Raw genomic sequence first — 22,551 nt, 5'->3', positions numbered from 1 at the left:
ATCGATAGGGTTAACCAGTTACATAACATAGAAGGGTTTAACCTTATACACCGGTTACCGGTTCAACTCACAAACTTACATATTGGTTTACAATATCCTTCACAAAGCTCTTCCTACCAGTTACAAGACAATATCAATATCATCAATAACATTATCAGTTCAATTGACATCAATGACAACATAACATATCATTAATGCAATCTTCATGCAAATGCCAACACCAAAGATCAAGGAGTTATCCATATCATATTATGCTTGCTTGACAACCTCCTCAGGTCTGTCTTTGACATCTCTTGAAACATTTTCATTATTTTTGGAAGTGCCTGTCAAAGTTGAGGCTTCATGAGAAGAATTTACAAAACCAAGCCTTGATGGCGAACATTAGAAACTAGGTCAACTGGTATTTTGATCCCATATTCTTTTTGTCCCAATCCTCCACCTTGGTAATCCCATCTCTTAGTAGCTAATTTATGAGCCACTGGATACTTCTCTTTGAAGTGATTAAGGTAGGTATCATTATAGCACCAAATGGCAACATGGGAAACCATTCTAGAGATGATTTGCTAAATTTTTTGGGAAATAGATGTAGGAGATAATTGGCGCAGTATGCCACCCCTTGGCAAGCCATATGGAACTCCTTGATGTGATGATGTGGATCATCTTTCCCCTTGTATTTTTCAAATTTTTGTGTTTCAATGTGTTTGGGGAATGACATTGATGTTATTGACTTATCAAATAGATACGGGCAAATCTCATCAACCTTGAAAACTCACTCGAAGTTATTGTCTTGTAAAGTTTTGAGAGTTGCCTTCATTTTCTCCCATTCAATATTAACTATAAATGGATCGAGAGATGGTGTAGCCAACTGATAAAGTTTTGTTTGATATGCCACTAGAGATGGATGAGCATAGTTTGATTTTTGTGGTAGGTATTGATATTTTGTCATGTTATGATAAACAGGGACATTTTGTTGAACAAGTTTTGGTTGTCGATATTGGGGTGGTCGTGAATAGATTGCAAATTTTGTTGTGAAGTGAGATATTGCTATTGATGCTACACATTTTGGGGTTGTTAAACTTGAGGAATACCACTCTGTAGGTAATTACCTTTGATATAATTAGGATGAGACACATTTGGTTGTTGTGCATTGTATAATGAAGGATTTTGATTGGGGCCACTTGGCAGTTGTTGAATGTTTGGAACAACATAAGATGAAGATGGTGCTTGTAACTGAATCGTGGTTGCAAGATAATAGGTGGTGTGGTTACTTGCTATTGATATTAAGGTGTACTGACAACTCGTGGCATATATTGTACAAGTGGGGGCATAGATGATGTTGGAATTATATAACACATGCTCTCAATTATGGCTTATGTAATAGGTGGTGGAGGATAACTAGGCATTCTTGTAGTTCAAGTTGGTGTTTGCATAGGAGGTAAGTTTGATGGTTGTTTTACTAGATTGAAAAAAGAGTAACATGCACTACACTAGAAGTCATGGGCATCTAGGTCATCATGGGAATTGAAGTGAGAAGTTGTGTAGATGGTGCACAAGTGGGTGCATTGTAGATAACTCCCCCTAGAGTTGGAACAAGTCTTGAAGAAGTGGCGTAAAAAGGTTGATAATACCTTTCCATCATATCCATAGGTGGTAATCCCATAGATGCAAATGGGTTACTCTATTGTGGTAACGATATTGAGGTTTGGATTGGAAATGATGCTAATAGAGATTGTTGTGGAGGTACTTGCTATTGAGGGGATTCTTGTAGATTAGCAGTCACAAGTGCATTAGGCAACGCAATAGTCATACCTCGGGCAACCATGTTTGCAAAAATAAGGTTCTTGTCAATTTCAGTGATTTCATCCACCATTTGAGAATTATCTGGATTTGAAAGGAATTGATCGACAAGATTAACTAAAACATTAGTCTCATCAGGTTAATTGACCATTGTCTCCTTGGAGACAGTCGGATTAAATGGATCAAAGTTGGTAGGGAAACAATCTGACATAATATGATTAACACCCAAATTGAGAGTTGGTTATGCATTAGAAGGCCCTACTCCTAACTAGGAAGGTTGTTGTTCCATCGCTTGTCTAGATCAGGATCAAGTGGTGACGGGCATGAACTATGAAAATATATGATGATGACAAAGCTAAAGTTAAGGATGAGATTAACTGATTGATTCGAACAAACTGGGGCAATGATAGATGAGACAAATGAAAACAACTGAACCAAAGAGAGATTGCTTGAAAATATTTGATCCTTAAATTGCAAATGGATAAGTCTAATTGAACAATGCGACACTAAGCTACTCAAGAGGATGCACTTAAGTAACAAGATGAAACAATATGAACCAAACCTCTAGCTTGAGGTAACAGAGCCTCAATGATACAAAAGACTAGAATCTAGACACGATATAGTCAAAGAGATGGTGATGATACTTGCTGAGAAGGATATAGACTTTGCAATTTTTGAGATATGATACCAAGTGTGAAAGGGGACTGAATTTCAGATTTGATTGATTTGATGAACTGGATGGATGGATTGGATAATTGACTTAAAAAGGATGATCGATTTGATGGGATAAAATAAAGGATCAATTGACTCAAGTCAACTATACTGGATGACCAATTCAAGACACAAAAGGATATGGGATACAACACTTGATGACAAAATTGATTGGATTTAAAGATTTGATTTGACTAAATTTTTAATCCTCGACATAGGAAAAGGTATGATGATGATGAAACAATGATAGCGCAATATGACGAAGGATGAAAATTGGCGATAGTGACGACATAAGATTGAAATGATAACCAGGATAATGACCAAAAATATGGGATAAGTCAAGATGATGACACAAATCAGGACCTTGGTTAGTAGTAATGACGGTGAAAATGGATGAAAACCAAGTTTGGCTGACTAACAAACCCGCTTACAGAAATAAGCAACACTGACACTAGAAAAAAATGGGTAGAATAACATAGCAAACGGCGTTCCCGCCACTTCTGGAAGCAAACCCATTATTTCTACAAGCAATTTGGTGGTTCTGATAAGCAAACCTATGATTTTTGGATGACTTGAACTTGATTTTTTGGCAAAATATTTGAGTGGCACAAAAATACATCAAGCATAAACACAAAGTGTCTGACTCAACCAAGATGATGAGGGCCTAAACTAGTTCAAATATTTATAATTACTGGTTAAAACGTGGAGACAAATCAGACAAAACAACCTGAGGCTTGGAATACATATATTACATGTTGAGTCCTCACTTGGAATTCTCCATATACTGAGATAAAGCGGACATAAAGAGATATTGGAGGCATTGAATCCCCCTTACATGACACACACTTCACCAAAATCTCATACCTCAAAGATTCAAAGATCTAATGAACTGAGGGACATTTGTCTCAACAATGAATAGTACAAATTAGGACGGCTTTAGAGGTTTGACCTCTTACACCCTTCAAGTATCAAAGGTTTTGGGTTACTAAAAACATCAGTTCATAGTGGGAAAACTTTCAGGGTAAATCTGGTGGCTATGCATGCAACAATTGACTCATTAAGAGATATCTCAATCTATCAAACACAGGTTTTTATGCATTTACCACATAAGCACTAGGAGATTTTGAATTTCGTCAAGACGATGAAGGTATTTGCATGTAGATATTAAGAGAAATTGTCAGTATAGCGCAACAACACTAGTTGATTATGGTTTTCGTCAAAACAAAAAATATTTATATAGCAGACCAAAAGAAAGTATCACTTGGTTCATTCCCTCTTACCGACATATAGCACTAAGAGGTAGACTATTTTCTAAAAACAAAAAGGCAAGTGTTGTTAATCACCTTTCTCTTACACCCAAGATCCTAAACGTAAGGGGAGAGGATAATCAATGTAATGATAGTCCACCCTACAATTTATGCAAGTGCATCAAACACAAAAAACATTGATTCTTTCCTGTAGTAAATTAAAGTGTGCAACTTGTGTGCGGGAAAAGTGGTGCAAAGAAACGGAAAATCCGGTTTCAAAAAGGTCCACACACAAATGGGACTCATGGTGCAAGTTATGAAGCTATATTGAATAGCTCAACTCCCCAAGGGACGTTCCATTGTTCTCTATCTCACAGGATCCCTCAAGTCAATGCCTTTGCTCTCAGATCACTGAGCAAAGTGACTTCAAGAATGAAAACTCCAAGAATGAGGAATGTTTGATCAACTTAATATGAATGCATTCCTAGTTATGCATGATGTTAAATCTAATATGATTTAAACTAGCATGGAATATGATGATAAAATAAAAGATTAGTAAAATCTATCCTAACATGATATACTAATCTAACATGAGAGTGCTCTGATAATGGAAATGCTTCTCAAAATGCTTATTGAGATGATTTCTATTCAAAGAGAGGCTAAATGCTTGATTTTAAAATGATTATAGATTAGATGCATGAAACTTGCATATACTTAGCAAAATGTCTATAAGTTTGATACTAAAGACTTGGATTATGAAATGAAGAATGGGAGCTCTATTTATAGGAAAAATAGGGCAATGGATGGAAAAGATTGGATAATCTTAACAAGGGCCAAGATTGAAAGTTATCAATCCATGTTTACAATTCTCACCAATGAAATGGTGACAATTGTCAATAAAAGATTGCTTGAGAGGAGATGTAAGAAGCATTAAATGCTTGAGAAGACATGAAGGTTACCTTAGGAGGTAAGGGTTAAGGTTAGGTTAGGGTTATCCATTGGATAAAGCTTTTACCCAAAGGATAAAGTCTTGTGCAAGGGTTAAAGGGATAACCATGGTCAAAGCAATGAATGCTTGATGAGACCCTTGGGTTAGATGAAGGTTGAGTTAGAGAGAAAGTCTCTAATCATGTAAGAAGGTTGAGTTAACCATTAATGGTTAGGAAGACTTTAAAGGTTAACTTGTTGAAGACATAAAGCCTTTAATGATTTTCAAAGACTTTGAGGGTTTGAGAAGTGACTTCCCTTTGCTTAGGGATGTGACAATATTTAGGAGATGGATTAGGATAATTTAGAAGTGATTAGAAGAATCTAGAAGGGGGTTTAGAGAGGCAAGTGGGAGATGTAGGAAAATGCAAGTGGGTGGAGGGGAATTTTAATTAAAATAAATTACTTTATTTCAACAAAAATAGACACAACTTGCATAAATACAAGTGGGGGATTTAAATAAATAAATTAGATTTATTTACTTGCAAGGGTCATTTTAATTAAATGTGAATTTATTTAAAGGGGGAGAAAAGCAAAATTAATTAAATAAAGTGATTTATTTAATTAAAGGTTATGAAAGGCTTAGGTGAACTCAATTAAACAAATTAAGAAATTCATTTAATTAAATAGATGAATGTGAAGAATTTAATTAAATAGAGGAATGAGGTTAAAATGAATATTAAATATTCATTTAGGAAAGTGGTCATTTTTATACGTCTACATTTTGCCCCTCTTTGAAGTGACGTGTGTGCACATGTTAATTCAAAGAAAATTTTGTTGGATATGATGTTTGTGTCGAAATGTCGATATGATGCCCCAGATTTGATGACCGATATTGATGATGCCCCCTCGGGAGATGAATCAAGGCTTTTTAAAATTTTGTTGATTTGATGAGCATTTTTGAATTAACTGCATTTTGAAATTTTGACTATGTTGAATGCAGTGTAATTGATTCATCTCCCGAATAATGATGTTTGATAAGGTTAAAAGTGAGAAAATAAGCAAAATACATGCCCCACCTACTAACCCTTTTTGACTTCTACCCTATAAAAAGGTAAAAAGTGATTCTATTCTTGTCATTTGCACATTTGTCTCTTTGCGATTGTGACACCTTAGCTTTGACGAAAATGTCGGTTCCTTATGCTTCTCACCAGTTGGAGTGCGTTCGTCGATACCAGAGGCCCGCTGTGTATGGTCCACCTGTAAGTCACCCAAATTTTGCAACATTTTTTATTAATTTTATCGATTTTGATCATGTTTTTCTTTTTTTGCTTTCAAATTCGTCATTTTAGCATGTAGGTAGTCTAGAATAGCACATACGATAAGAATCATAGCGCGTAGGGTAACCTAGTTAGGTTAGCGTCTGAGGTGCATTCTGCAACGCGTCGTAGGTTTAGGATAGCGTGTTTAGTCTTGTAGTGCATAGGGTTGACAGGTAAGCACACAGGGGGTGTAGGATAGTGCATAGGGTAACTGGGGTAGCGTGATGGCAACCCCAGTTAGTGCATAGGTTAGTTTAGTGCATAGGTGAGGAAAGATAGTGCATGGTTAGCAGCTTAGCGCATGGGAGGGATGTTGTGGCGCATGGGTAAGAGAAATGGGTAGAAAAGACTTGGAAGAATGTGTCGCAGGGGGAATAGATGAGGGAGATGGCTTAGCAGCGGATAGGTGCCTGCTAAGTGTTTTGGGATGGGTTTTGAGCTAATATTTTGCCTGTTGTGATGATGTCCGGGTCTTGATACGATGATTGAGAGTCTATTGAAATTGCTTTTGTTATGAAATGCCAAGCTGATTGATTGTTTGAATGAGGATCCTGATTTTCTGTTTGATGTGGATCTTTAATTTTTGCCTTGCAACATGAATTTGATGTTTGATATGAGTTCTGATTCTTGATTTCCGATATGATTCCTGATGTGATGCTTGCATTATGGATTTTGAATTGCTTGCGTTATGGGTCTATGATTTTTGATTTCTCGATATGATGCTTGCGTTATGGATTTTGAATTGCTTGCATTATGGGTCTTTGATATGATTTTGATATGGATGTTTGATTTGATTGATTTCGATATGGGACTTGATAGTGCTTTCGATATGGGTCTTTGATTTGATTGATTTCGATATGGGACTTGATATTGCTTTCGATATGGGTATTTAATTTTTTATATGGTGCTTTGATTTTTGATATGGGTCTTTGATTTTCGATATGGTGCTTTGATTTTCGATATGGTTCTTTGATTTTCGATATGGTGCTTTGATTTTTGATATTGTGCTTTGATTTTTGATATTGTGCTTTGATTTTCGATATGGTGCTTGTTTTGATGCTTTGTTGTTTCAAGTTGATTTTGTTTTGATTGGATATATTAGATAGATGTGGGAACTGATGATGGACATTTGTTGTTTTGCAGGCACAACTTGGTGTACTTCAATCACGAGAGCGATTTTTGTGACTGTGGTCATCGATTCCGCGATTGTCACAGGTTGATAGAGATGTGATTGAGAGATGCGGTTTGACTTCTTTATTAGACATGCCTCAGTATATCATTATCCGGGGTTTGTTGACAGTTTTGGCAGAGAGGTGGCATAGTGACATAAACACCTTCCATTTGGCTACAGGCGAGATAACGGTCACACCTGAGGACTGTTATCGCATTCTATGAATTCCAATTGTGGGGGCCTTGTTGCCATATGAGCAAACTGAGGGTGGGATAGAGGCTCTTTGTCGCATCTTCCAAGATGATCAGATTTGTGGATATGAGGTCCCATGGCAGGAGTTTGTGGATCTTGATTATGCTCTTTTACCCTCTGTTCTAGCAGGTTTCATTGGTGGATTTTTGTGTCCCGACCATAGGTCGAAGGGACTAGCTGTGGGATGGGGATTGGTTTTGGAGGACATGGTTACACAAGGACGTGGGTTTGCATGGGGGTCCTGCATGTTAGCGCACCTTTATAGGGAGCTGCACCAGGTAGTGTATCTGGGATACACCAGTTTGTTAGCGGGGTGACCTTATTATAGGTGTGGGCCTGGGAGCATATTCCTACAGCGAGGCCACTTGCAAATAGGGATAGGCCGGTTGGGTGAGCATATGCATATGGGTATACAAGTATAGTTGTCCAATGTAAGCTGGGCAAACTAGAGCACCAACGGAAAGTATTGGATGATATTGATATGGTCATTTGGAGACTGTATATGGATTGTGAGGTGTGGGATGAGGATGGGCTAGAGATTCCCTATGTGTATATGTCTATATATTTGATTGGGTGGACGCCCTTTATCATTGAGCGATTTTTGCATAACCGTGTGCAGCGACAGTATGGGAGACAATAGGGGATACCACAAGGAGCATGTTTATATGCTCATCAGAGACATGATGTGCCTGAGTGGGGGCCCACAGTGGATAGTGTAGCGGCAGTAGAGGAGTACATGACGTTGGTAGGCCAGATATGGGATTATGGAGCTGGGGTTGTTGATGTGGGGATGACAGAGGAGTTCTTGACCTACTTCGTGGCACATGCAGTGGCACGGATATCAGATCCAACAGAGATGCTACCTACTTTTGATGATGAGGAGGATGAGCAGCCAGACAGGCAAGGGGGACTTAGACAGAGAGATGAGGAGGGAGAGGAGGTCGAAGAGGGAGATGGGGATGATGGAGGAGGAGGAGGAGAATATGGAGGTGATAGAGGAGGTTTAGGGAGAGACAGAGGGCGAGGGGGTGATGGAGGGAGAGATAGAGGATGAGATAAAGGATGAGGAGGGGATGGAGGGAGAGGAGGAGGATTTGGTGGTGTGGCTAGGGTAGGTGCAGTGTTAGCGGCGGTGGGGGGCATAAAGGATGATAGGCGACCCGCCCAGAGGAGGAGATCAGATGTTCTACCTCCACTGGAACCTCAGACAGGGATGTGTATGGGTGGGGCCATGACACAAGTACCCATTCATATTAGAGTACCCACCCATTGGCATGACTCACAGATTAGATCCCTATAGGTCACAGTGCAGCAGCTATAGGTATAGGTGCTAGCACAGTAGTGCCAGATTACGATAGAGCGGGATACGAAGAGAGAGCGTCGAGGTCGGGCAGAGGAGCTTGCAGAGAGATTGCAGAGAGCGACAGGTGGTGCCTCGATGTGGGACACACTGAGAGATATGGTACACGACCATGGTGGCCGAGTACTACAGGCGGTTATATGAGGATCTAGTCCCTAGAGAGAAAAGAGCTCCTAACTATGTAGCCAGTTGATCTGCTCGGAGTCAGACATGGATAGAGAGAAGAGGTATTACAGGGCCTTCTCAACGTGATCCATGTGGGGGAGATCAAGGAGCTGGGCCATCTGCTACGAGACCGTCAGCCTCAGGAGATAGTCATATCTAAGAGACTTGTCTCTATTGTATTTTGATAGACATGATACCCCTTTGTACATTTCGACCATTTTGAGATATATATATATATATATATATATATATATATATATATATATATATATATATATATATATATATATATATATATATATATATATATATATATATATATATATATATATATATATATATATATATATATATATATATATATATATATATATATATATGACACTAATTTCTCTGATTCTCATGTGATGTGTTATGGATGATGATTTATGATATGCATTTATATGATGTCTCTATGATGATGATGTAATGCTTAGATAGTAATGTTTTTTATTTTGATTATGATGTATGAGTTATAATGATGAAATTATGATGATGCTTTGTTTATCTTGATCTTGTTGATGCATGATGTGAGATGTATCTTGAAAATGAGATGTATGATAATGATAATGATGTGAGATGTATCTTGAAAATGAGATTTATGATAATGATAATGATGTGAGATGTATGCAAGATGAGAATGTGATATGCAGCTAAATGCAAGTGTAAAATGATATGTAACTAAATGCAAGTTTAAAATGATATGCAACTAAATGAAAGTTTAAAATGATATGCAACTAAATGAAAGTTTTAAAATGATATGCAACTAAATGATCACCCTCATTTTCTCGTTGTCATTCTTGTGTAGTCACATGTTTTTGCTCTATTTTTGGTTGTCATCATTGAACTTTTGATATGTTTGAAGTTTATACAAGCATAATGGTATAATTGAATCATAATGACCTGAGTAAAACGTACATGGATTTTGATATTGCAAGATGACACAAGCATCGAGGTATAATTAAACCACAATGACCTGAGTGTTGCTTGCGTAAAATAGACAAGAATTAACCATTTGTATGTGCAAAGTGGAATAATGTCTTCAATGATATGTTTCCAATCATGTCTCAAGATAGATTTGTACTATACAAGTGATCGCCTCATAGACAGAAATCTAAAAAAATATATATCAGACTCTCCAGCTACTTTCTCTAGCTTGATGCATCATTGAGAAATTTAGGATATCCAATGATTCAAAAATTTGAATTGCAAAATAGTCAAAACTTCATGCGAGATGTAAACAAATTATAATTCAGGAAATCATCCATCATGTGTGTGTTGAAGTTGTTAATTGGATCAATGTCTTGTTTTCTCGGCTGATGAGTTGTTGTTTGACAGGGTTTCCTTAGCGTGTTGTGATTCTTGTTTACTTGTTGTTGGAATGCTTGAAGTCAAAGGACTGTTGCCCCTGGCTATAGATGCCTATTGATGTGGATATTCACAGTGATTACCAAGCCATGGTGGGAAATGATGAACTGATCTTCAAATAAGCAAGGACAATGACTACACTAAGTATGTCCGAGATAATTTTGTGGAAAAAGTATTGGGCGATGACCATTAGCTTTGACTTTGGATGGAAAATATATGAGTAATGATAGATAGAGGAGTTGTTCCCTCACAAATAGCACCTGTTGCCAGGTTTTCACCACCTGTTTTTATTGCACCTTTTTGTTGTTTTTCTAATTTTTTTGTATTTTTTCTGATTTTTTTTTTGTATGTTCCACTTTTTTCATGCATTAGACCACTCAAGTGTAGAATTTCTTCAGATGGATTTTGTTGGTTGGTTCATCGAGAACATCTCCTTTTGAAGTTGTTAGCTGATAGGCACCTGATCCATAGGTTGATATGATAACATAGGGATCTAACTAGTTAGGTTCTAACTTCCCCTTCTTTTCTCGACCTGTTGATTTCTAGGATTTTCTTTGAGTACAAGATCACCGACTTTAAAAATCCTAGGGATGACTCTGTGGTTGTAGCTTCTATGCACGCGTTGTTGGTATGCTTTGAGATGATTATAGGCATGTTGTCATTTTTCATCCATAAGCTCTAGTTCTTTCAATCTGTTTACCCGATACTCCTCATCTAGTATGAGGCCTTTTAAAGATACTCTGAGTGATGGAATTTCTACCTCAAGAGGTAAAATTGCTTCTGATCCATACACGAATGAATATAGCATAGCTCATGTGGGTGTCCTGATGCTAATCCTGTATGCTCAGAGTGTCGGATAGAGTTGTACATGCCAATCCTTACCTGCATCATTTACTGTTTTCTTTAGGATTTTCAAGATTGTTTTATTTGATGCCTTTGCTTGAACATTCCCCTATGGGTAGTAAGGTGTAGAGAAACGATGTTGGATTTTGAATCACTCACATAGTTCTCGCACATCCTAATTTTTGAAGGGACGTCCGTTGTCTATGATGATGGAACTAGGAATTTTGTATCTGCAAATTAGATAAGTAAGAGTAAAAGAGGCAATCTGCTTTCCAGTTACTGTGGTCATTGGGACTACTTCAATCCATTTTGTGAAATACTCTGTTGCAATGATAATGAACTTGTGTCCATTTGAAGAAGAAGGATGGATTTTCCCTACTAAATCAAGTCCTCACTGACATAAAGGCCAAGATGTTGAAAATGGCTGCAACTCCTGTGCTGGTGCATGGATAAGATTGACATGAATTTGGCACTTAGGATATTTCTTTGCAAATTGATAAGTCTTTTTCCATTGTCAACCAGTAATATCCCATTCTTAGAAGTTTTTTAGAAAGAGTAGGACCACTTGAATGCATGCCACATATACCCTCGTGAAGTTCGTGTAAAGAAGTGTCAGATTCATTACGATCAAGGCAATGAAGAAGAGTACCATCTAGACCTTGACTGTAAAGTGTGTCAGCGGTTAAGGTATAACGGGTGGCTTGCCGGATAAAGTTGTGTTTTTTATTATGAGATAGGTCAATGGGTAGGGTATTGGTTTTAAGATAGTCATAGATTGTCCCATATAGAGGAGAGTCTAAACCAGTTAAGGCATAGATGACATGGGAAGCAAAATTGTCATAGGCTAGGGAAAACAGTTGCTCTACCAGGAACTCATAACAACTCTATTGCTCTGGAATTTATAGTAGTGAAGTGATAGTGGCCATTGCATCGGTTGCTCTTTTTTCCAACCTTGGTATTTGCTCGAAGGTGATGTTTACAAAGTATTGTTTGAAGTCATCCACCATTCTTTTGTATGGCAACAGCTTGTCATCCTTTATCTGATATTCATTGTTGATTTGATTTATAACTAGTTGGGAATCTCCATAGACTTTCAATTTTGTGATTCTCCATTCCACGACCATTTTGATTCCTGTGACTAGGGCTTCATACTCAGTGATGTTATTGGTGCATGGAAACATGAGTCTATATGATCTTGGAATGGTGTGTCCTTTGGGGGTGACAAACAAGATGCCGACACCTAAGCCATGTTGGGTATAGGAACCATCAAAGTACAGGGTCCATTGCTTGAGTGTAATAGTAAGGACATCCATGTCTAGAAATTCCACCTTCACTGGTTTCTTATCTGGTAGTGGTGCTTTAGCTAATTGATCTGGAATTACTTGTCCCTTGATAGCCCGACGCTCTGTGTATTGGATATCAAACTCACTGAGAATCATGACCCATTTAGCCAGTAGACCTGTGAGAGTTGCTTTGCTGAGTAAATATTTGAGAGGATCAATTTTTGCTACTAGCTTGATTGTGTGAGCTAGCATGTAATGGTAAAATTTTTGAGAAGCGAATACCACAACTAAATAAGCCTTCTCAATGAATGTGTAATTTAACTCATATCTGTTTAATGTTCGACTAATGTAATATATAGCTCATTCCTTCATTCTTGATCTTCTTGTGCTAACAGTGCCCCCAATGATATTTCATTGTTGATATGTAGAGAATGAGAGGCTTCCCTGCTATTGGTGGCACCAGAACTGGTGGATTCATTAGATATTGCTTTATTTGAAAGAATGTTTCCACACACTTGGCTTCTCATCTGAATGGTATGTTCTTATGTAGCAGATGATTGAATGGTAGACTTTTATCTACTAGTTGGGCTATGAATCGTCTGATTGACTATAGTCATCCTTGTAGAGATTTGAGTTGACTAATTTTCCTGGGAGGTGGCATCTCCATGATGGCCTATACCTTTGTTGGATCTACTTCAATGCCTTTTTCAAACACAATGTAGTCTAATAATTTACTTGATGTCACCTTGAAGACACACTTCTTAGGGTTTAGCCTAACTTGGAATTGTTCCAATCTTTGAAAGGTTTTATCTAATATGTGCAAATGTTCTGCCCAGGTGAATGACTTAGCCAGCAAATCATCCACATAGTCCTCCATGAAGATATGCATCATATCATGAAATATTGTCGTCACTGCTCTTTGATAAGTTGCCCCAACATTCTTCAAGCCAAAAGGCATGACATTCCAACAATATGTTCCCCAAGGATAGGTGAACGCAGTTTTATCTTGATCCTCTGGGGCTATCTTGATTTGATTATAGCCAGAGAAATCATCCATTAATGATAGCATTGCATGGCCTGCTGTGAGGTCCACAATTATGTCAACGTTGGGCAAAGGAAAGTCATCCTTTGGACAGGCTTTGTTGACATTTCTAAAATTTGTGCATATTCTAATGCTTCCATTTGGTTTTGAAACTGGTACAATGTTTGAAATCCATTCAGCATAGTCTATAGGTCGAACGAATCGGACGTCTAATAACTTCTTTAGTTCAGCTTTGACCATTAATGCTACATGCAGATTATCTTTCTTAACTTCTATTTGACCATTTTAGCTCCTGGAGCAATAGATAAATGATGCATGATTAAGTTTGGATCGATTTCGGGCATATCAACATAGGACCAAGCAAAATTGATTTGCTTTTCTATGAAGAATCTCATAAACTCTGGTTTTTCCTCTTCTGTCAGTGATTTTGCTAGGTGTATATTTTTAGTTGTTGCTTCTGTACCGATGTTTATTGATTGAGTTGGCTCAATCAATATGGGTGATTGCTCCTAATAGTATTCAGGAAGAGTGTCAAGTCTCCCATCCTTAGGTTCCTTGAAAATGTTTTCACCCTCAGATAAGTCCTTTATTTTGACTATTTTGTGATCTAGTGATGCCATTGACTGGTTTTCAGCATTAGATCCTTTGTTTCTTTCATTTTTGTGACTGAGAGACTTGGCACCCTCCCGATTGTAGATATCATTATTTTGTTCATTGGTAGAGCCTGTTTCTGGGTTGACTGTACATAAGTAATGGACAATGGACTCATCATCTGGTAAAATATGTATATCATGGTGTTCAGGTTCATCCCAGTCTATCAAATTAGGAAATACGAGTGATAGAGAGTCATTTGGTGGGTCGAGGTCCGCTGTGGCAAGTGTCATGATAGAGGTATCATTAAGGTTGTCTGGGATGTTGGTTAGGTTAATGATATTGTCAAGGTCTTCGATGGTATCATCTTCCATGTAGACTTGTTCGTAGTGCTGCTGCTCATTTTCCTTAGCTTCGTAGATATGTTGTGGACTGAATTCAAGTAATCAAGACTGTGCCTTGTCCCTCTTGAGAATGTATAGCACCTTCATTGACATCCTCTTTAATATTTGAACAACTACCCTATTCATAGTCATTAGAATCAGTTTTAGAAGTACTGTCCCAGAGTCTTTCAATGTTGCTGACAGGTATGTTGTAGGGTGAGAAGAGATCTCTGATAATTGATACCAATCTTGTAGTTTTTTCTGATTCCAAATCAGAACCTACTTTTACCCTTTACAGTTGTTCATACACTGTTTCTCCTTGGGGGAGTAGTGATGTATTCAGGAGGTGACTCTGCCTTGTTTTGAATAGGTTCCTGTACATGATGCACTTTCTCATAAGATACTTCTTCCCTTTGAATGGTTAGTTCCTTTTGTCATTTCTCTTTTTCTTGGTGTTCTTGCTCTTTCCTTGTTGTTTCTGCTGCTTGGTGTAGTGCCTCTTGCCATGAGTCCTCATTGTATTTCTTCTTTGCTTTCCATTGAGGTTTTTGATACTTATTTTGTTTTTGCCTTGGGGGTATGCTGTGTCCATATCCCAGTCCTGTTTTATCTTGAGAAAATTATGAATGAGGGTCTAGTGGTTCTGTAATGCCTTCTTGACGCTTGACTATAGGTCCTTTGCGGTTGTATCCCATCTGTTGCATGATCAAGAATCCTTTTCCATATTGTTGTGTTGGTAAGGCTACCTCCGGAGTAGCAGCTCTGACTTCTCCTTCATCCTTGTATAGCCAACCAAGGATGTCTTTCTCTTCTTATTCATGTGCTAGTGTTCCCAATTGGATAAATTTTCCATCAAACTTGGTGATGGGTTGTGTTGCTTGACGTGTCGAGGCAGAAGGTTGCCCATGAGATTTTGGTGATGTTGGCAATTTGGATAGACACATGGGTTCGAAAGAGTATTCTCCCATGCCTTGCTCTTTGATTTTCATCTTTTGTTTGAAATCCATGGATAAAGATTTGAGCTTTTCTTGATGATGATCTAGTGTTGAGGAAGCTGGAGCTTCCCTGTTGTGTGGAACTAGGTTGTCTTGAGTTGCCCCCATAGAATTGCAATGTTGAAAAGGATTATTATCAACGGAGATGGAAATCTCATGTACATTATATGGGAGTTTGACACACTGGTGATAGGTTGAAGGCACTTCTTTCATTTCATATATCCAAGGATGACCCAATAAAATATTGTATGTTAAGTCTGTGTCTAAGACTTGGCACATAGTGTCTCTTTATATCGGTCCTACCTGAATAGGTAGTATTGTTGTTCCTTTGGATGATCTTTCTTCATCATCATATGCCTTGATGGTGATCTTTTTGTGTGGATCAATAGACTATTCAAAGAAGCTTAATGCATGGATAAGTTTTAAGGTACAGATATTGAGACCAGCTCCTCCATCTATTAATACTCTTTTAACTTGATGTTTGTAAACCAAGACTTCAATATGAAGGGGAGTATTATGTGGATGACTCAAAGAGATATTATTGTGTTTAGAAAAGGTGAGATTATGGGGCCCTGTCATATGAGCCACCATGGCTTGAAATTTATCAATGTCCAGATCTTGAGGCACATTGGTTTCAATGAGTGTGTGTTCTAAGATGTCCTTATGTTTAGGTGAGAGTTTGAGTAACTTGAGTATGGATATCTGAGCAGGAGTTCTTCGCAGTTGATTAACCAATTCATATTGAGTCTTGGGGATAGTGGTCAATGTTGATGTATGCCCTTTCAAGACGTATTTTTGAGCTCTGGCTGTCACATTGATTGATGTATGGTCTTGTTTGTCCTTGATTTTTATGACATTTATTTGGTTGTCATCTATTGATATGTGATTGATGGTGTTGTTGTACAGATGATTTATGCGAGCCCCCCATGTATCGTTTGATGATGAAGCTCCTTCTTTGTTGTAATTTGGAAGAGGATTTTTAAAGGCGTCATGATCACCATTTGTTTTGAGACCATCAACCGTTAAATCACCTCTATCAATCACATCTTGAACAATATTCTTAAGCCTCATGCAATCATTTGTGTGATGTCCTTTGTTTCGATGAAAATCACGGAAATGTGAATCATTCCACCAAGGTGGTTTGATCTGAGGTTCAAAGTTGTTTATGGTTGGCAATGTGATAATCTTGTTTGCCAGGAGTTCTCGAAATGCTGATTCCAAGGTCTGCCCCAATGGTGTGTAGATGCGTCTATTTGGGAAAGTGTTGGTGTTACCTCTTTGATTTGTATTATTCCCTCGGTTAGTGTTGTTTCCTTCGATATTGTTGTTGGTGTTTGAGATTGAAGGTCCCTGATTGGTATTTTGCGGATAAGTGTTAGCGCCTTGGTTAACACTTAGAATTTGGATTTGTCTAAAGTGTTGTTATTGTTTTGGTTGTTAAAGTGAGTGTTGGATGAATTAGTTCCTTCCTTAAAGAACTTCAATGTTCCTTTCTTGATGCATGCTTCCTCTACTTGGATTCTATTTTCGATCAACTTAGCAAAAGATGGTATGCATTGGAGCTTGAGTTGATAACTCATCTCACTATTTAGATTGTCTATAAAGATCTCTATCTTTTCCTTTTCAGGCGCATCTCGAGGATATCTTAAAACCATATGCCTCCAACACTGAAGAAACACCATGAATGTTTCATTGTTTTTCTGTTTGGTATTACATACATCCAACATGGTGATCACGTGTTGAATATTATAGGAGTATTGTTTGATAAATTTGTTTACCAACTCATCAAAGGATCTAATGGGAGGTGTAAGTTTAGACAAACACTCCATTATTTTCCCTCCCAAACTTCTTGGGAATAGCCTCATTAAGTAAGTGGCATCGTGAGAAAATTCTAGGCTTATGGTACAAAATTCCCAAACATGATCACATGGATCACTTTTACCATCGTATTTGTCGTATTTTGGTACATCTAAATTTGGGGGAAAAGGTATCATGTTTAATCTCCTGTCAAAAGGGTAAGGACAAATTTTGTCCAAGGAGTATCCCACTGTGGTCCAATATTGCATGCCCTGCATTTGTCTTTGGAGCATTTGAATTTGTTGTCTAAGAGCGATCATGGGTGCATTTATTTGTCGAGGGAAAGCTTCTTCCCTTTCATTATCCCTAGTTTGGGCATGGTTGTGTCTAGGTATGTTATGTTGTTTAGGTATGATTTTAGGATCATGTGTTTCTTCTTCTCTCTATTGTTCTTGATAGGTGTAATTTCGAGTCCTTGTCCTAAAAATTTGTTCATTGACCTTCCTTAAATTTTTAGTATCAAAATCTTCAGGAAGTCTAACTCCTTTGCTAGTTAGCATGAGCATATATTTTTCCTTGTCATCTTCAATGAGTCTTTTCATGAGCTTTTGGAATGAGGGGTTTTCTTTACATTCTTGGAGAAGTTCCTCAGTGATCTTTGTATCTCCCAGATCATTATAATCAAAAGGGTTGGATAATCTATGACCCATACTTGACTTTGGTTGTGGTTCACTTTGCTTGTTTCTTTAAGAGCGAGTGACAATGAGCATCTAGTAAAAAAATTCTATGAAAAAGGAGATACAATCTTCTTCTTCTCTCTCCAGGGTTGGTGGTTCGGGTCGAGCTATGTTATAAGTAATACAAAACTGTGGGAATAAAGCGGGGTTAATCCTTCCTCCATGATTTAAGCATTGGTTGAATGTTGCTTTCTAAATGTAAGTTTTGCTTCTTAAGGGTTCTTTGTCAAACTCGTTCGATTTGCCTTGAATATACAATTGCATATGACGCAAGAATGCACGATGTGATTTAAAAAGTTGGCGATTGATATAGAGAAACTTATTTTGTTTGGCAATTTTTTTAGAACTAGGTTGTCTCTTCTTCAACTTAGTTTTGTGATGAAGACTTGTTCTTCTCAAAATATGAGAAGTGGTTGTACACGAATGATCAATGGTTTCCTTCGATGTTTGGATTGGGATACTTCATTTGAAAAACTCAAGCTTACTTCATCAAGTAGAGGTTTAGATTCGCCCCCATGATAAAGTGTGTCAAATGATATGGATAAGAGTCTCTCGATATGGAAACTCGATTTGACAACTCAAGGATTAAACTCGGTATTTGTTTGTGATAAGATCCATTAGATGGTGAAATTTTCATCAATGTGATGATACTGCCTGATTTTGGTTGGATGAAGTCTTATCTCGAGCTGGTTTAAGATTTGACAAATTTGTTTTAAGGATGCTTGCTTGATTTTGGAATTGTTTTATCTGATGACTTGGTTTAGATTCTGACTGGTGAGTTTGACAAAGGGCCTAAAAGGGTGCTTAGGACTGATGATGAAATTTTCCCAAAATGCTTGGTTTACTCTTTGTTTTTCTGTGTTTTAACCATGCGCTAAAACAAAGACTAGATGCGCTATCTGATGATCTAGATGCGCTACAGGAAATTCCCTATGCGCTAAGCAGCCTCTGTTACACGCTAACTCAGAGTTTTGAAAACTATTTCTGTCTGGGAAGATTATGCGCTAATATGTCTCGATTAAGCGCTGTAGTTTAGACTGAAAGCGCTAAGTTAAGCCTTCGATGCGCTATGTTGATGCTCAAAAGCGCTAATATGGTTTCACAAAGCGCCACTAAAATGTTAACTAGTATGATAACTGTTTATGCACTATTTTGATTGATGAAAGCGCTGAGTTATGATTTGGATGCGCTATAAAATGGTCGAGACGTGCTAGGAGGTTGCTTCTAAGCGCTAAACTACCCTGATTGCTTTGTTGTTGGCTAGTTTTAGAAATCTTAACACTTGTTTGTTTTGATGGATGATTTTTTGAAAATAACTTGAAAACACGACATGAAAGAGATAACCAATTTTGCTTATGCTAAACAGATAGTGTATGTTCTGTGAGGATCTGTTCAAATCCCCAATGTTTTCACAGGTTTAGATACAAGTAAGACAAATCAGATAGACTCTTTATTCAAGGGTCATCAACAATACCATAGCCCACTAGTCTTGATACTCCGTCAACTCAAACAACCGTGTCACCCCCTAGGGGGCACCCATTTTTTTTGTCTTTTGCCAGAAATTAACTCAAAGTGAATTGCTTCTCAATTGAGTAGTTATCTTGGGAGATATATGGTGAGTAATCTTGGGGGAAGATTCTTCCCCACCCTTGCACTATGATATTGAAGATGTTTGGATACTGACTCAGCTTAACGTTTCTATTTCTAAAGTTTTTAATCAGGCTTTTGTTTGGTCTTCAGTGATAAACTCCCTTGGGAGGATTCCCAACATTTAGAACAAAGGCTTTATGTATCTTAAAAATACTGGGGGAAAGCTAATCGTTGAGAAAAACTATTGAAGGGACTTTCATCAACCTCTACTTTTAATTATAGTGGGTTGGAACACTTGGCAATAAAGTCGTTTCCCACTTAGGTCATTCCCCTCTCACCAACCATTTAAATGGCGCTCTAAGAGAAACTCGAGAGGGCATGCCTTCTAAAGGTTTTAAGTACTTGAAATGAAGAAAGCATAAAAGAGTGGTTTGGCTTTTTGGTCACCCAGTTAAGGGGAGAGCATATACCTTCCACCTTCGAGACAAGGCAAACAATCTTCTTTTTTGTTAATGCATTAGTAGCTTCTGCAAGATAAGACTTCTCTAACCCATTAATCTCCTTTATTCTGTTATGGTTTATTCATCTATGCTATTAGATTATCTGATTCATGCTTTCTGAACTGAATATGTTTATCAGATTGTAACATTGATCATGATTATGATATTGGCATTGGATAAAGATGGATTAGATCGATGGCTTGCTTAACATAGTTAAGCATCAATCTAAATGCTATCGAGCTAATAACTTGATAGCATATTAATGTCGATTCATTTATTAATCGACATTAATATGTTATCAGGGTATTAACCCAATAGCATATGTAATGCTATTTGTTATCAGGTTTAGTTCATACTGATAAATATTTATAATCGGGCCATTAACAAAGCATCATAACTAACATTGTTTCAACCGAGTGTTTAAGTATTAAATGTTAGTTACCAAAAATAACCGAAATCGGGATGTGCAATATGGAAAGACACCGATCAATAGGTGCCTTGATCGGTCATGTCTAAAAGACATGACTGGTCAAGACATCTATTGACCGGTCTTCTAAAACATATAAAGCCCAACATGAATCATTTGGAGAAGACATATAAAATATTAATGATCTCTCTCCTTCAGCCTGCAACAAAACAATCAGATTATTAGACAATATAATCATATAAAATTCTCACATATATAATTTGTTCTTTTATTGAAATTAAATAAAACTTTACATGGTATCAGAGCCAGGTTAATCGAATCTGAGGCTATTCAATTTCTGAATAATTCAAGAACAAAATTATATATTACATCACATTTCCAAAATGGCCAGCGCTATTAGATTCAAAGATAGACTCGGAGGTAGCGATGATTTCTTAGATTGGAAGTTTAGAATCAAAATGATTTTGAGAGAAAACAAAGTTGATTCATATGTTCAAACTAAAAGTGCATCACTCGAGAATGAACCCGACAAAACATCATGGATTGAGGGAAATAAAAAAGCTATTAAAATAATAGTTGATGGGGTAAGAAACAACATAATGCCCATCATAAAGAAACAAGAGATGACTTACAAAATGTTCAAAGCACTTGAAAGGACATTTGAGATATCAAATGCAAGTCGTACTCTGGCATTGAAACGAGAGATAAATCATATCACGATGAACAAAGGGGAGACAATCAACTCCTACTTCATGCGAATATCAACCCTAAGAGATGAACTTGCAACCCTTGATTATGAGATCCAGAGTAAAGAATTAACACTCATTGCTCTAGATGGGTTGCCTAGTGGATGGAATACATTTGTCCAAGGCATTAGTGCAAGGTCCAAATATCCTAAGTTTGAAAGGTTAAGAGATGATTGTCTCCAAGAAGAGTCGAGATTGAACAAAATTGGAATAAAACAAAAGAACATAGACGAAGACCTTCAAGTCCTAAATACTAACGCAAATAAGAAAAGTAAGAAGAAGCAATTTAGGAAAAGAAAAAGTCATCAAGGCAAGAACACTCCAAAGAAAGACCTATCACATATTCAATGTTATAGGTGTGACAAATTCAGACACTATGTCGTGAAATGTTCGGAGAGAGCCAAACAAGCCACATTTGTCAAAGTAGGAAAATCCAAAAGGGAAGATGACTTCGAGAACTATGTCCTCTACTCAATACTCACAAGTCATACAACAAACAAGTTTAACTCATGGGTGATCGACAATGGTTCATCCAGACACATTACCATTCTAGAGAAGTGCTAGACTCCATGATAGAGGAGAATGATGAGGAAGTGACCATCAGAGATGATTCCTCACATCCAGTCAGAGAAATTGGAACCTGCATCATCAAATTAAAGACAGGCATGTCATTGCAAATTGAAGGAGTAATATATGTCCCTGACATCAAAAGAAATCTAGTCTCCATATCAGCACTAGAGGATAATGGATAAAGAGTGACCTTCATGGAAAACAAGGTGTTGGCTTGGCCGAGAAATTCTACCATCAAGAAAGCTAAAGTCATTGGACAAAGACAAGGCTATTTGTATGAGCTATGCACAGAGCACAACTTAGCCTTAATTCATGAAGCCACAAATGCAAATGAGGTGTGGCATAGAAGACTAGGCCACCTGAATTATAGGGCTTTATCATCTATGGGAAATCTTATCACAGGTCTACCCAAGTTGAAGCAATATCATTCAGAGGTGTGCAAGTGATGTGCCCTAGGTAAAAATACCAAGGGTGCCTTCCAAAATAGTACTAGGAAGACAAGCAAAATATTAGAATTAGTTCATTCTGATGTATGTGGACCTATGTCCGAACCCTCTCTAGGGGGATTTTTGTATTATGTAACATTTGTTGATGACTACTCTAGGAAAACTTGGATCTACTTTCTAAAATGTAAAGAATCAGAAGAGATCCTCAATAGGTTTAAAGAATTCAAATCACTAACGAAGAA

The sequence above is a fragment of the Cryptomeria japonica genome, chromosome 2, assembly GCF_030272615.1.
Source record: "Cryptomeria japonica chromosome 2, Sugi_1.0, whole genome shotgun sequence".
NCBI lineage: Eukaryota > Viridiplantae > Streptophyta > Pinopsida > Cupressales > Cupressaceae > Cryptomeria > Cryptomeria japonica.
The sequence above is the reverse complement of the archived record's forward strand: the minus strand, read 5'-3'. Positions refer to the sequence as shown.